The following is a 13,323-nucleotide window of genomic DNA, read 5'->3' as shown; positions in this document are numbered from 1 at the left end:
AGTATGAAAGACATCATCTGAATAGTCCATCTGCCATCAGTGGTTCAACCGTAACGTTATGAAGCGTCGGGAATACTTTTTGTATGCAAAGAAGATAAAGCACCCCAAGCTATTGCTTCCAAGTCCTCTATCTGTAATAATGATTACTGTGAAGTATAATAATATTCATTTATATTTTTTGTTTAAAATAAAATACTAACATAATATTAAATAGACTTGTAGTTATTATTTCACAGTACTTACTGTTTTCACTGTATTTGTGGCCAAATAAACAAAGTCTTAGTGAGCATAAGAGACTTTCAAAAACATGACAAAAAATCAACCCAGCCCCAAATTTTGAATCATATAGTGTATGCTCAGGATTTTGTTGCCCAAACTGACTCCTGTCCATAGCAATTTTGCTGTCATTCGAAAGCACTGTTTGGTTTTTTTGTTCAAAATAGATTAAATCACGTATCGGCAGTGATGTCAGCATAATGTGTTTTGCCCCACGCAGGTTTCTGTCAGTGTCTCGTATAAGAGCTGTTCGTTTGTGACCTGTGTCTGATACATCTGTTTGCACGCAGGGCGAGTGTACCGTCATGTTGTAACAAGAGAAACTGACATTTCATACCGAGGGAGGAGGGAGTTTGAATTCCCAGCGTTTAATGTTCCACATCTGCGAGCGCGGTCGCTGCTGAAAATCATTTCATGACAAGTCATTGTGGTTGAATGCGGTGCAGCTGAGCCGTGGCTCGTAATTTGTGTGTTTCCCGCCGCCATGTTGCTGCTTGACAAAGTGCGTGTGTATGTGGGAAATAAAAATGGAAAGCTATCTATGAGTCCGATCCTTTACACGTCTGAGGCCACAGGTGGTGTATTTCAGGCTTTGTGATCAGTCTCCATGGAGACAAAGAATATTAATGCATATGGTGCCAAATTTACTCTCTTTCTCTTTCATTGCCTTTCGTTGCTTTTCTACACCTACTCTTAAAGGAAAGAAAGTCCCTGCTTATACTTATGATACAACTGCTACAGCTCTTTTGCTTTGTTTATTAAGATTTATTCATTAAGTGTGAAGTCTTATTATTAAAAAGGTTTTATATATATGTGTGTGTGTGTGTGTGTGTGTGTGTGTGTGTGTGAATAAATAAAAAGTCTAACACATCATTGCTGAATAACACCAACATTGGTTGTAGATCATGTTAGAATGATTTATGAATTGTGACTGCCATGAATTCAGCTTTGCATCATATTCATAAATAATATTTTGTAATAATATTATATTTTAACTAATTATATATATAATATTATTTTTTAAGCAAATAGATGCAGCTTTAATGAAAATAAGAAACTTAAAATAAAATAAAATATTTTACTGATCTTAAATTTTGGAATAGCTGTGTGTGCATTCAAAGTTGAAAACCATCAAGATTAAAAAAAAGAAATCTATTATAAATATTAAATGTAAAATTTTCTCTTCATCAAAACATACTGAAAAAAAGAATCAGAGTGTTTCCTAAAATATTAAGCAGCACAACTTTTTTCAGCATAATAATAATATGAAATGTTTCCTGAGGAAATTAGGACGTTAATGACTTCTGAAGGATCCTGGTACACTGAAGACTGGAGTACAGAAATAGATTACATTTGCAATATATCTGAAAAGAAAAAAAGGTTATTTTAAATTGTAATAATATTTCACAATATTAATGTTTTTACTGTATTTTTAATCAAATAAATGCAGCCTTGGCCAGCATAAGAGACTTCTTTCGGAAATATTCAGAAATCTTATCAACCTCGAAGCTTTCAACAGTAGTGCTTTTTTTCTTTGTGTTTTTCCCACGAACCATATTCAGATCACAGCAGCTTCTTTACTCAAGACTTTTGCAAGGGAATTATGACCCCTTGATCATAATTTGCACATTAAGATACACACGCTCACCACTAGAGCCAGAGTGTAGAATCAGACACCGTCTTCAGTCGTGCCCAAACCACAGAAACAAGTGTTTGATTGAGCTTCGTAAAGTGTTATTCTATTAAACACAAACATTAAAGCAGTTAATCATGTGCTACATACATCTCACTTGCTTTTTCTCTCTATAATTGTCCATGTTTATGTTTCAGATAAACACAGACGAGGTTTCTGTATCAAAATAAGACACGTATGTGTTTATAAAAGCATGCAGGATGGTTGCGTGCTGATATAAATACCAGCTGTATAGTATATTTGTAAAGGCTGAGACATGAACACAGTTCTGTTATGGTGCATTATGGGGCACCTTTGGAAGCCCAGACAGAAGCCAGTGAACAAAAATGGGCTATAACATGTAGTTTATCAGAAAAATCTTGCTCATATTATCAGAGATATCAATATTTCATTGTTCATTTCATTTCAATATTTCATTCATTTCAAGTTGTTTCTCTTAATCAAGAAAAAATGTGAAGTTACACAACTCTGAATACTCCTGCAGATTAATTCTTAACAAACAAGAATGGACTATAAATTGAGCTTGTTTGCTTACGACATTCATAGCTTTCATGCTTATCTCTGAATTCTTTTGTCATGCTTAAAGAGAAGAATGTTTGATGAAATATGCACATTTTTACAATGGTTTCATAAAGGTTGTGTTCAGATAGCTTGGTGGTGGTCTATTATCTAGTTATTGACTTTTTGTTGGTGAAGTGGATTTATGAAAGGATTTTAAGAGTAGTTTTTCTATGTGTGTGATGCACTGTGAGATATTGGGCCGTCTTTTTAGCCTCTGTGATTAGGGGCGGGGGTCATATATATCAAATTAATATACTTTTTCGCTCAAATATCTTTCATTTGTGGCATAAATTTCATCCAAAGCCAACAACTATGCCCCAATGATTTAAAACAATGTATGCAAATATCTGAGTTAATGAAATATGAGACAGGGGGAAACAACTCAAGGTAAAAATAATATTTTTATTGTGCTTTTGTTTTTGTATAGTTCTGCAGAAATGTTGTCAAAATACACAAAACAATATATTTGTTTTATAATTTAATTTAAATCAAATCATTACTGTACTTTAAGGAAAAAATGTCTTGTGATTCATACAGTTGGGCATTTTTAGTGGATAAAGTTGAGAGTTAAATAAAAACTAATTATTTATGAGAGTGTCTTTTCTAAAAGTTCACATAGCCAAAAGTGCCTATACCTGAAGAAACACAGTTACACAGATATATACACAAGCTCTGATGACGACAGTCTTTTGGCAGTTTGTTCTGGGTTTCCAGTAAAGGACGTTATTGCTGAATCTGACTCACGGATCAGGGCCTGGCAGGACAGATGTGTCTTATCAGAAATGGAGGCATTCAAAAGTTGTCTGTGTGTGTGTGTGTTTGACTGTAAGACTTAAATCTCAGTGTTGGACAGCCAAGGTTTTCCAGTCAGAGACAGAAGATGAGTGTATTATTAAAGGTCTGGAAAGAATGATGGCAGCAGACTATAACAACACGTGTGAATGTATCGAGGAATGTGTGCGTTAAAAAATGAGTGAGTGTCTCCATTTTAAAGGGGAACCGGTGGAAATATATTTTCTTGTTGGAAAGTCCACTTGAAACTAGCTGGTAGGTGATTATTCATGCTTTGTAGCTCATCACAGAGTGGATCGATTTACCTTAGCACCTTTTTCACAAACTTTTTTTGGTCTGTGACTTATGAAATGCAAAAGTTCTTGCAACCGACAACATACTATTAAAATGTGACTGAATCTATCTTACAATCTGGACCATTTTAAGTTCTATTATATAACGGGCAAATTATGTTCTTAAAAATAATAACACCTTTTACTGTATTGTTAACTATTGTAATAAGATTTTAAATTAATGTTAAATTTAAAGAGTTAGTTCGCCCAAAAATGATAATTCTGTCATGAAACCTGTAAGACCTTTGTTGGTTTTACAAAAATTAAGATATTTTGATGAAATCCAAGAGCTTTCTGCATAGACTGCCACACAACTTCATAACATTAAAGTTGAACCACTGATGTCACGTGGACTATTTGAATGATATCCTTATCTATGGGTCTTGTACAAGCGAGTTGTACAAGTCAGAAATTATTTTAATTTGTGTTCTGAATTTGTGGTCATTTGTTTTCATTTTTGGGTGAACTAACCATTTAATACAATTATTAAACTTATAATAATGTTTTTTATTTTCATAAATATAACTGTATTTAATATACATATGCATATATGCATACAGGGTGTGATTTGTAGGGGATGGGATGCATTTCCCCCCCTCTGGTCTATACATCCTTGCCTCTTTATTTTAATTATTTTTAGAAACACGCTATAAAGTCCAGTTTTGAGTCAAATGATTTGCGAAATGCTCTTTGAAATCTCGTTCTGAATCGAATTATTCGCAAATCGCACCATGTATTGAAACCCCCTCAAAGGCGTCTTTTTCTGATCTTGTAGGTGACTACAAGGTGACTGAATCTATCTTAGTCAATCTGGACCAGCTTGCTCTGTATTTCTCCCAGCAGGGAAACATCTCAATCCATTCATGCTAATTGTTCTTTGGTTGTTATTTGCGTGTGTGCGTCATTTTTTGTGTGTCCTTTTCTCTGCATCGAGCTAATGTTATATTATAAAAACATCACAGGCCGTGTTTACACTGCATATATGCATGCGTCTTTTCACCGAGCCGGAGAAAACAATGGTATGAACGCATCTCAAAAGACCGGACAATAAATCGCCAGAGAAGCCTTCCACAAAGAGAGCAAGCTCCAGTCAAAGCCGTCCTAACCAGCATGACTACAAACACACTCATTAATTAGTCAACAGCTTAGTGATCTAACCACCCGCCAGCAGGGCAGGGTGGAGGTCAAAGTGAATGACCTTGTCTTCATCGGTCGTCGTGGCAACCGGGCCACCCGATCTGTCAAGCACTTCTTTTCAGCACGGTGGGAAAGCATGTTTGGCCCACGACCCCCATCATCCACTGCTCACTGGACTACAATTCCCAGCCATTGGGCATGGGAGTCAGGTTTGTGCGAGAGCCGCCAGTCAGGGCTAAAGTATAGCCCGGCACAAAAGCGACTGGAGCGAACACAGTGGGCTGGAAAAACTAGAAGTCGGGAGATGAATGCCCCGCTTTTCTTTCCAATTCAGCAGAGGAGGAAGAAAAGGACGGAGCAGAAAGACACAGAACTGAGTGGCAGGAAATGTTACTCTAGTTTCTTCATTTTGAATGTGCTCCTTCCCTGCTTTCTCTGCTCTTTCGCCCTTTTCTTCCTCCATTGCTGCGCACTGTGGCTTTCATGCCTCTCTCTCGCTCTTCGTATTGCTCCATCCTAATGGATTTATCTTTAGCTCTGCACTGCGTCGAGAAGAGGAACATTGTGACATGGCCTATTTTGCTACAACAAGGCTCTTCCATTAGCATGGAGTCTGTAAATAAATAAATAACGGCTACAAAGCCGCAGTTGTGTTTGTGAGTCTCGTTGGGAAAAGGAAGCAGAGAAAGGTCTGTTTGGGCATCCATAATTTCAAACGCTGGTCTTTGTAGTAGGAATTCGTGCGCTCCAGCGTGTGAAGTCGTTCACAACTATATACGTCATGCGGCTCTTTCCCAGGGCATCTTGAAGGCGCTTGTGAACAAAACCCTCCCCTGCATACTCCACTTGTACTAACCTTCAGAGAGTGCGAGCAAGAGGCGAATTGCCAGAATTCATGGCTGAATGATTTAGATACTGTATCGTAGTCTCTGAAGGACGAAATGGTTTGAACAAAGTTTCTCCTTGAGTTATAGTCTCAATATCATTCCCCTTTGGCCTCATATAAAGGTAACAGAGGAAGCAGAGGGAGTTTTAAAGTGGTTGACTGAGCACTTCATGACTCCAAGTTATATTAAAAACAATGTACTTTTAATCGTTTTCATTTTAATTGATTTAGTTTGGCTGGGTGACCCAGAAGTCCTCACGATCATACATTTCAATCATAAGGAAGCCTTTTGGCCTTCTGGGAATGGGAAAATAATTGTTATTTGTAATCGATAACGTTGGTTGCTATTTCTTTTATTTTAGTGCGTTGCTTTTTCATTTGAAGATATGTGTCTGGCTGGAGAGTTTTTTTTTTTTAAATAAGATAACAGCCAGACAATTAATTAGAAATTTAAATAAATATATTGTTTTATAAATATCTTGGTTTATTATTTGTCCATTTCTGCAAATGAGAGAAAGTGCACTGGAATTGGTTTAAGTTAAATAATAAAAAATTATTTTGTTCAGTTTAGTTAATACTTTTGTAAATTAAACATTTACTATTTTTTTTCTTATCACAATAAAGTTTTTGTTGTTTTAAGGATGTGTCTATCAAAACTCACATAAAAATGTAAATTCTGTCCTTGTTTACTCACCCTCATGTTGTTCCAACCCTTTAAAAACTTCAGAATACAAATTAAGAATTTTGATGAAATTTTATAAGAACATCATTCTATATCCATCATTATAGTCTATGTGAAATCAGTGGTTCAACCATAATATTATGAAGGTACAAAAATACTTTTTGTGTGCAAAGAAAACTAAAAATAAATGTAACAGTTTTTAAGGTTTGTTTAAAATTAGAAAAAAATGCCAATTGAATAAGGATAATACTCCCAATAGTCAGGAAAAAAAATATGAGGTCAGTTTCAATGAAAATGCTTAGTGTGCTTCAAACAAAATTAGATCAGCTTGTTGTAGCCAAAAAAACTTCACTTCCAAATCTTAAATGTACTTTTTGTAGTTTCAGGGTGTTTTAGTTTCTGTTCCAAGATGTTACTTTTGCAGTTGTGTTTGTGAGTCAGACCAACTGTCAAGGTTTTGCAAGATAATTATATCACACTTTGTGAAGCAGAGCCTCAGAAAGGTTTCTGTTTGGGCATCCATAATTTCAAACGCGAGATGTTTGTAGTAGGAATTCAAACTAAGATCTCCAGGCTACAAGTGTACCTTCTTGTGGTGAAGCTGATGCTAATAGATAAGACCATGAACTTGTTCAACCTTTTCCCTTGGCGTTCTCTCTCTTTCTCTGCATTTGCATCTTCTCCTTGCCTTCAATTACCCTCACCTATAATGCATTTCTAAGGCGTGAGGTGTTCAGGGCCACTGCAGACCAAAGGCATCTTGAAGAGCGCTTGGTGAACAAAACCCTCCCTGCATACTCCACTTGTACGCTGTCAGGAGAGTGCGAGCAAGAGGCTGTTTACCCAAAGCAAGGTCTCAAGTGTGCTCGGCGAATGGATAAACCCAGTGAACCCGTCCCTGCCGGGCCGCTTCGGAAAACAGCTGTACCCGCGCCACTGACCCAGGCTGAACCTCGGTAGCTTTCCGCAGCCATGTCTGCATTGATCGAGGTCCCCTCTATATAGAGATATAATTTTTTATTTGTTGGACCATTTCTGATTTAAGGTCAGCTTTTTTTCGGTCCTCCTCCGCTTACAGATCTTTATCAGCACTGAGCTGGGAAGCAGAACTGAGGCGGGAACAGCGTGGCACTGCAAACACTGACATACGAGAGCAGAGACAGTTCACGTCTCTCACGTTTGTTTCTCTTTCCTCTCTCTCTCTCGAGAGAGTCTCTCCCTCTGTCCTTTTTCTTCTCCAAGCTGTCGAATCTCCATCCATCATAAACATTGGCTTTTTTCACCCTCATCTGCATCAGCGTCTCCTACACATCTCTTGCGCGGTGTATTAACCGAGATAGAGGCCTGTGCAGGAAGTGTACGTGGGTGTACGCCAGTGAGGATGGTTGAGTCCAGACTGGCTTTAAAATAAAGCCAAAGGCTATATCTTCCACCAACAGGTGCCCAGCTTTTTACCTCTTGTCTTTATCCACCATGCTCTTTCTCTCTTCTTTGCTGCTCATTCTTTATCCCTCATCTGTTGATCTATTTTTTCTTCTTCTTTCTCTGCTCTTAATTCGAAATCCATTTGACCTGAACTGTCCTTCCTGTTTGCCTTGCCATTCCTGACTCTTCCAATGCCATGCCATGGAGATCCACTATTTTGCTTTAAGCAAGACTGAAAAAAGTCCTTTTCTTATTTGCAGGCTGTTAGCATATGGTTAGTAGTATTTGTCAGGGAGTTGAAACTCTTCAATGGAAGTCTAAAATAACTTTTCGTTGTTTCTCACGTGATCATCAGTTTCTCTTAATTTCTACACTCTCATCAGAGCGCGTTCGCCTCTGTGGACCAGGTCTCAAGCTGTTCGATGCGTTTTCTACCTCTGTAAACCTGCCTTGATGTTTCTGAATCTACGCTAGCATTCGATGTCAGTTTTTCGTTTATTTCTTGTTTAAACTGAGCGAATTCCTTTTTCATGCTGTTCTTGAATTCTTCCGTGAATGATCGTAATTCTGACTTCATTTCTGTTTTCAAATCATTAATTTGCTTGCTTAAAGTTTCAAGTCCAACGTGTGCATTAGCCTGATCGTCCTCGTGTGTTAGCTTAGCTTCCCCCATCTTACCAGGCGAAGTACCTGCGTCGTCGATCATGTTTTGCTCGTTCACCTTTGTTTGGTTATTAGGAATTTCACGCTGCGTCTTTGTTTTGTACCCCCACTCATTCTGAGTCTGAATGCGAGTTAAGAATTTGAATTTTAGGGGTTATGTTAGTCTTACTGTCGGGAGCTATAAACTTTGCTGCCGTTTACGCCGCCATATCAACCGGAAGTCCAAAATGAGTTTTCTGTCATTAATTACTAATTATCCATGTTGCTGCAAACCTGTGAGATGTTTGTTCATCTCTGGAACACAAATTAGGATATTTTTGATGAAATCTGCATAGACAGCAATACAACTACAATGTTCTCAGCTCCAGAGACATAGTAAATCCTCCAGTTACACAGTCCATGTGACATGCTTTTGCAAAGCATGAGAACAATTTTTGTGCATAAAGAAAACAACAATAACATAATTTATTTAATAATTCTTTTCCCAGAGTTACCGAGTAGTGTCTTGTCTGGTGTGTTTGTTGGACAAAATTGCTGTCATGTGGCAAAACAGTTGCATTTTAGGCCAGACACATAAAGTTGACAGAAAATTTACTTGAAAATTTGAAATCTGACAAAATCACATCATAAATGTACCTTGTTTTGGCCAAGTAACGCTAAAACCACTGCATTTTTCAAAGCTGGTTCAGATAACGCACATATCAGGTATTTTTCATGCTTCAACAAATGGATATATGATATCATCTTCCCACCCCTAATGGCCACGTCTTGTCCTCATCACATCCAGACATCTAGCATAGTAAATATAGAAATTAAATAAATACAATGTAAATTTGTAAATTAAAATTTACTCTAAAAAATACTTATAATTAATCAATTTGGTAATAAGTATATTTTGATTAGAGTACCGTATAGTCATGTATATTTAAGCAATATAGACAGTCGCTACTCACTACTCATGTCCATCACTTAAAGTTTGTTGCCAGAAAAACTTGTGACAATTACTTGTTTGTGCTTTTGATGTTGCTGTAATTTTATCTATAGAAAAGATACAATTGAGTAGACATTGTTAGTCTTTGTGTGCATTCATTCAACCGGTCTTTGTGATTTCAGCTCCTCGGCTCTCTGTAATTTTCAGATTTTTATCATATCATACAAAAAGCAGAAGAATTGTCTCTCTCAGTTCTTTAAAATCTGTCTCATCTCTATCTTGGGGGGGCCTTATTTTGAGCCACTCACTTATAAGAGACAATGGACAGTGAAAGACATCTTTGTGTAACTGGCTATCTGAACTCTGCTATAATTCGGCATTGGCGTGTTGGTCTTCCCAACACACAAACACTTCTTTATGCTGGAACATTTTTGGACAGACAAACAACCGACGGGTGACGTTCAGTGTGGTTTTGATGGCTTGTGGCTTCTTGTCTCGTGAGTGAATACTTACTGTAAATGACTCAAGTCGTAAAAAGAAAGATCAGATTGTAATTAGTCTTTTGACAAATTTGACATCAGGTCTGATACACATTACATCTTATTGAATTATTGGAATTGCTCATTTTGATGAGAAGATGCCATCTTTATTTAAAAGTGCCCCTATTATGGATTTTTGAAAATGAGCACCGTGAAAATGCACCATGTATAAAGGTATTGTCTCTCAAAAGAAAGAATCACTGAAAGAAGTAATTTTTAAAACAAGTCTTAAGCCGTTTCATGATGATGTCAACATGAAGCATTAGCCTATTTTCCGCCCAGTTGCTGGTCTAAATGAAAATGCTAATTTATTCTTTGTCACTAGATGCCACTTTTAGAGCGTTAAAAACTCACAGACACTGCTTTAAATAAAATCAACCAATCACTGAAGGGGTTTGGAAATTGAACAACAAATCGTTTACAAGTCATTGTACAAAGAAAGTAAAAATAAATACATTATAAGAAAATGAATGTATTTAATTTGACCTTGCATGCATGTCAACCTGTTGTTAAGGACTGCCAAAACCAAAATATCCTTCATTACCTACAACAGCTTTAAAAAGATGATTTCAAAATAATATGAAACCAATATAAAAAATGTACGTACATACAAAAAAATTATTTATTGAAAGGTCTTTTATGCTTACCAATACTGAATTTATTTAATTAAAAATACAGTCATTTTTTAATATATATTTTCAAATGCATTCTGTTCCTTTAGCGCAAATTTCAGAAATCATTCTAATATGCTCATTTGCTGCTCAAGACTCATCATTTTTATCAGTGTTAATTTTTATCATTTATACTTTTTTTGTAATATTCAAAATGTCTTTACTCTCACTTTTGATAAATGCATTGCATCCTTGATGAATTAAAGTATTGAATATTTTGAACAGTAGTGTAAACAGTACTGCATCTGTCTATCGTAGTGAAATAATGGAAAATCTGCCCATTCAAATGATAAGAAAGCTCATACCTACCAGCCACCCAGAACGTCCTCGCAACCACACAGCAACACCCTAGCCTGCACCCACAAGTGTCTGGCAGTATAACAATGCTAAAATCATATTCTCTTTTGCATTGTTCTTTCTATTGTTATCTATACCCAGGATTCTTGCATTGGGTTGCACAAAGATTACACCATGCATGTGTACTTTACAGAATCGCCACGAGAAAGAAAGCTCTTTGAACAACAGCACACGCTCTCTTCTCGACCTTGCTGAGGCTGCATGAATTTTTTCTCCCCGTTTCCATCGTTTAGGGAGCGCCGGTGTTCCATGAATATATATTGTCCACATGGGATTGGGCTCCGCTCTGTAATAGCGTTCCTATAATATATTCTCAGCTTACACCAACAAACAAAACAAAATGCACATAATCAGTGCTGTTGAAAGCGGCACAATGACAAACATGTTCGAACACTAACAGCGCTCCCATTTATTTTTCACAGGATCAATATATTCTTCCTTTGGGCCTGAGACCTTGAGAAAGGCATTTGCATTCTCATGTAAGGGCCATTCTGCCAGGTTCATGGGGGAGAGATTGAGCGTTTTTGTTCTAACAGTCTTGTTTGGTATAGAGACTATTGTTATTAAAGACACTGTCTTGTTTCCGGGAGCAATTAAAAAATCGTTGTCAATCGACATGTTTTCCACAACAGCTGTCTAACTCTTTTAAGTTCTTTCCTGCGGATCTGTTTCAGACCGCCTTAAATGCCTATGAAAGATACTGCATGGTTTAAAGTAAAATAAATGGTTACACTTTATTTTGAACTTAATAAAATATTTTAGTTGACTCAACAAAAAAGGCAGCGGGGTAACAAGTTATTTTAAGTTGAAACAGCTATTGTTTTTTTGTTACAGTGCTTGTGAACTACATGTCCACTAATTTTCATTCATTTGTCACTACATGTCTACTAACTCTTAAAGCAGATAGTTAGGTAGGTTAGGGTTAGTATAATAAGTTGACATATACTTGCAAGTTTCGGATAGTCAGTAAGTTGTGGAGCCATCAAAATAAAGTGTTAGGAGATATTAAGCAGACAGTCTACTAATACTTTTTGACTGCTAGTTGAAATGTAGTTGCAGATGAAGTTACTTACTGTTAGTAGAATGACTGGATTATTGAAATAAAGTGTTACCAAATAAATTGATCTATGTGTTTAGACTGAAGTGAATCATTTTAGCGGCATCACTTTCATTAGGGTAAAGTGTGCCTCCTCTGAATTTTCGAATACACCCTTTAATAATTCATCCTGCCATCGACTGAACATTTGGGCTTACATTTAGCGTTCCCGGGTGTAATTTTCCGTCTCCTGGGTGTCATAGACTGTTCAATTCTTCATTATGTTTATTCATCTGTTTACAAACCCATTTATAATTCTACTTTGAGCCTTCAGCATGACATAAATTCCAATTAAAATTTCACAGGCCCTCAACTTCCATATTCCCTAATTAGTCTAGTGCAGCAGAGGTGCCAATCTCTGTGTTGAGGTTGGCAATAAAAGTGAACCGAGTAACATTTTCCTCTAACCTCTAACCTAAACCAACAGGGATAAAACAGAAAGCAGTTTTCATTTTGCCTGTCTTTTCCAGCACCAGCATTTTATAAGTTTCGCCGACATTGAGATGAGAAAGGCGAGCGGTTTGAAGAACTTTTGAAGCGATCCTCATAACCCTGTCACAGGCCCTACCGCCGCCTCAGATAGTTCACCTTTTATCACATCCGGCGAAGTTTGAAAGAATAAAGAGGAAAAGTGAGGCACACGGGGGGTGGAGAAGCTTGAAGATGAGAGACAGAGAGACCAATTCTGGAAAAGGCGGACAGACAAACACAGCACAAAGCGCAGCAATTTACAAGCCTTTATATTGTTTATAAAGCCAAACTCAGACGGAAAAGAGAGCTGTATTAGTATGTGTTCAAGGCACACAAAAAAAATGCTTAAATCTGAGCCCAAAATCGATGTTCTTATTTGAAATGAAACTAACCAGACAAAAATCGAACCAAAATCACAGGCAGTCTAGAGAGGACACGGTTAACTGTAAACTATTATATATACTCAGAAACTTTTGCTTTTCGTAGAGAAACTTTTGTGATAGAAATGATAGGTGGAAGGAAAAATTGTTCTTTTGTGAGTAAATGCAAAGTTTGTGAAAGAAAGCAAATGCTTTGTGAGAGAGCGCAAGGTTTTTAAGGGGAACACAAAATCCCTGTGAGAGAATGCAAAAGCTTTTAGAATTTTCCGCCCGTTTGATATTTTTTCCCATCACCCTTAGGGGCTCTGGAATTTGTATTAAATTCTTCATTTAATTATGTAATGTATTGATGCATGAAAAATAGCTCAAATTAAGATATATTGTAAATAATAAAAAAAACTTGGTAAAACTGTAAAATTAACCTCCAGGCA

Source organism: Puntigrus tetrazona, chromosome 23 (genome assembly GCF_018831695.1).
Source record: "Puntigrus tetrazona isolate hp1 chromosome 23, ASM1883169v1, whole genome shotgun sequence".
Classification (NCBI taxonomy): Eukaryota; Metazoa; Chordata; class Actinopteri; order Cypriniformes; family Cyprinidae; genus Puntigrus; species Puntigrus tetrazona.
This window is presented reverse-complemented; position numbering follows the sequence as displayed.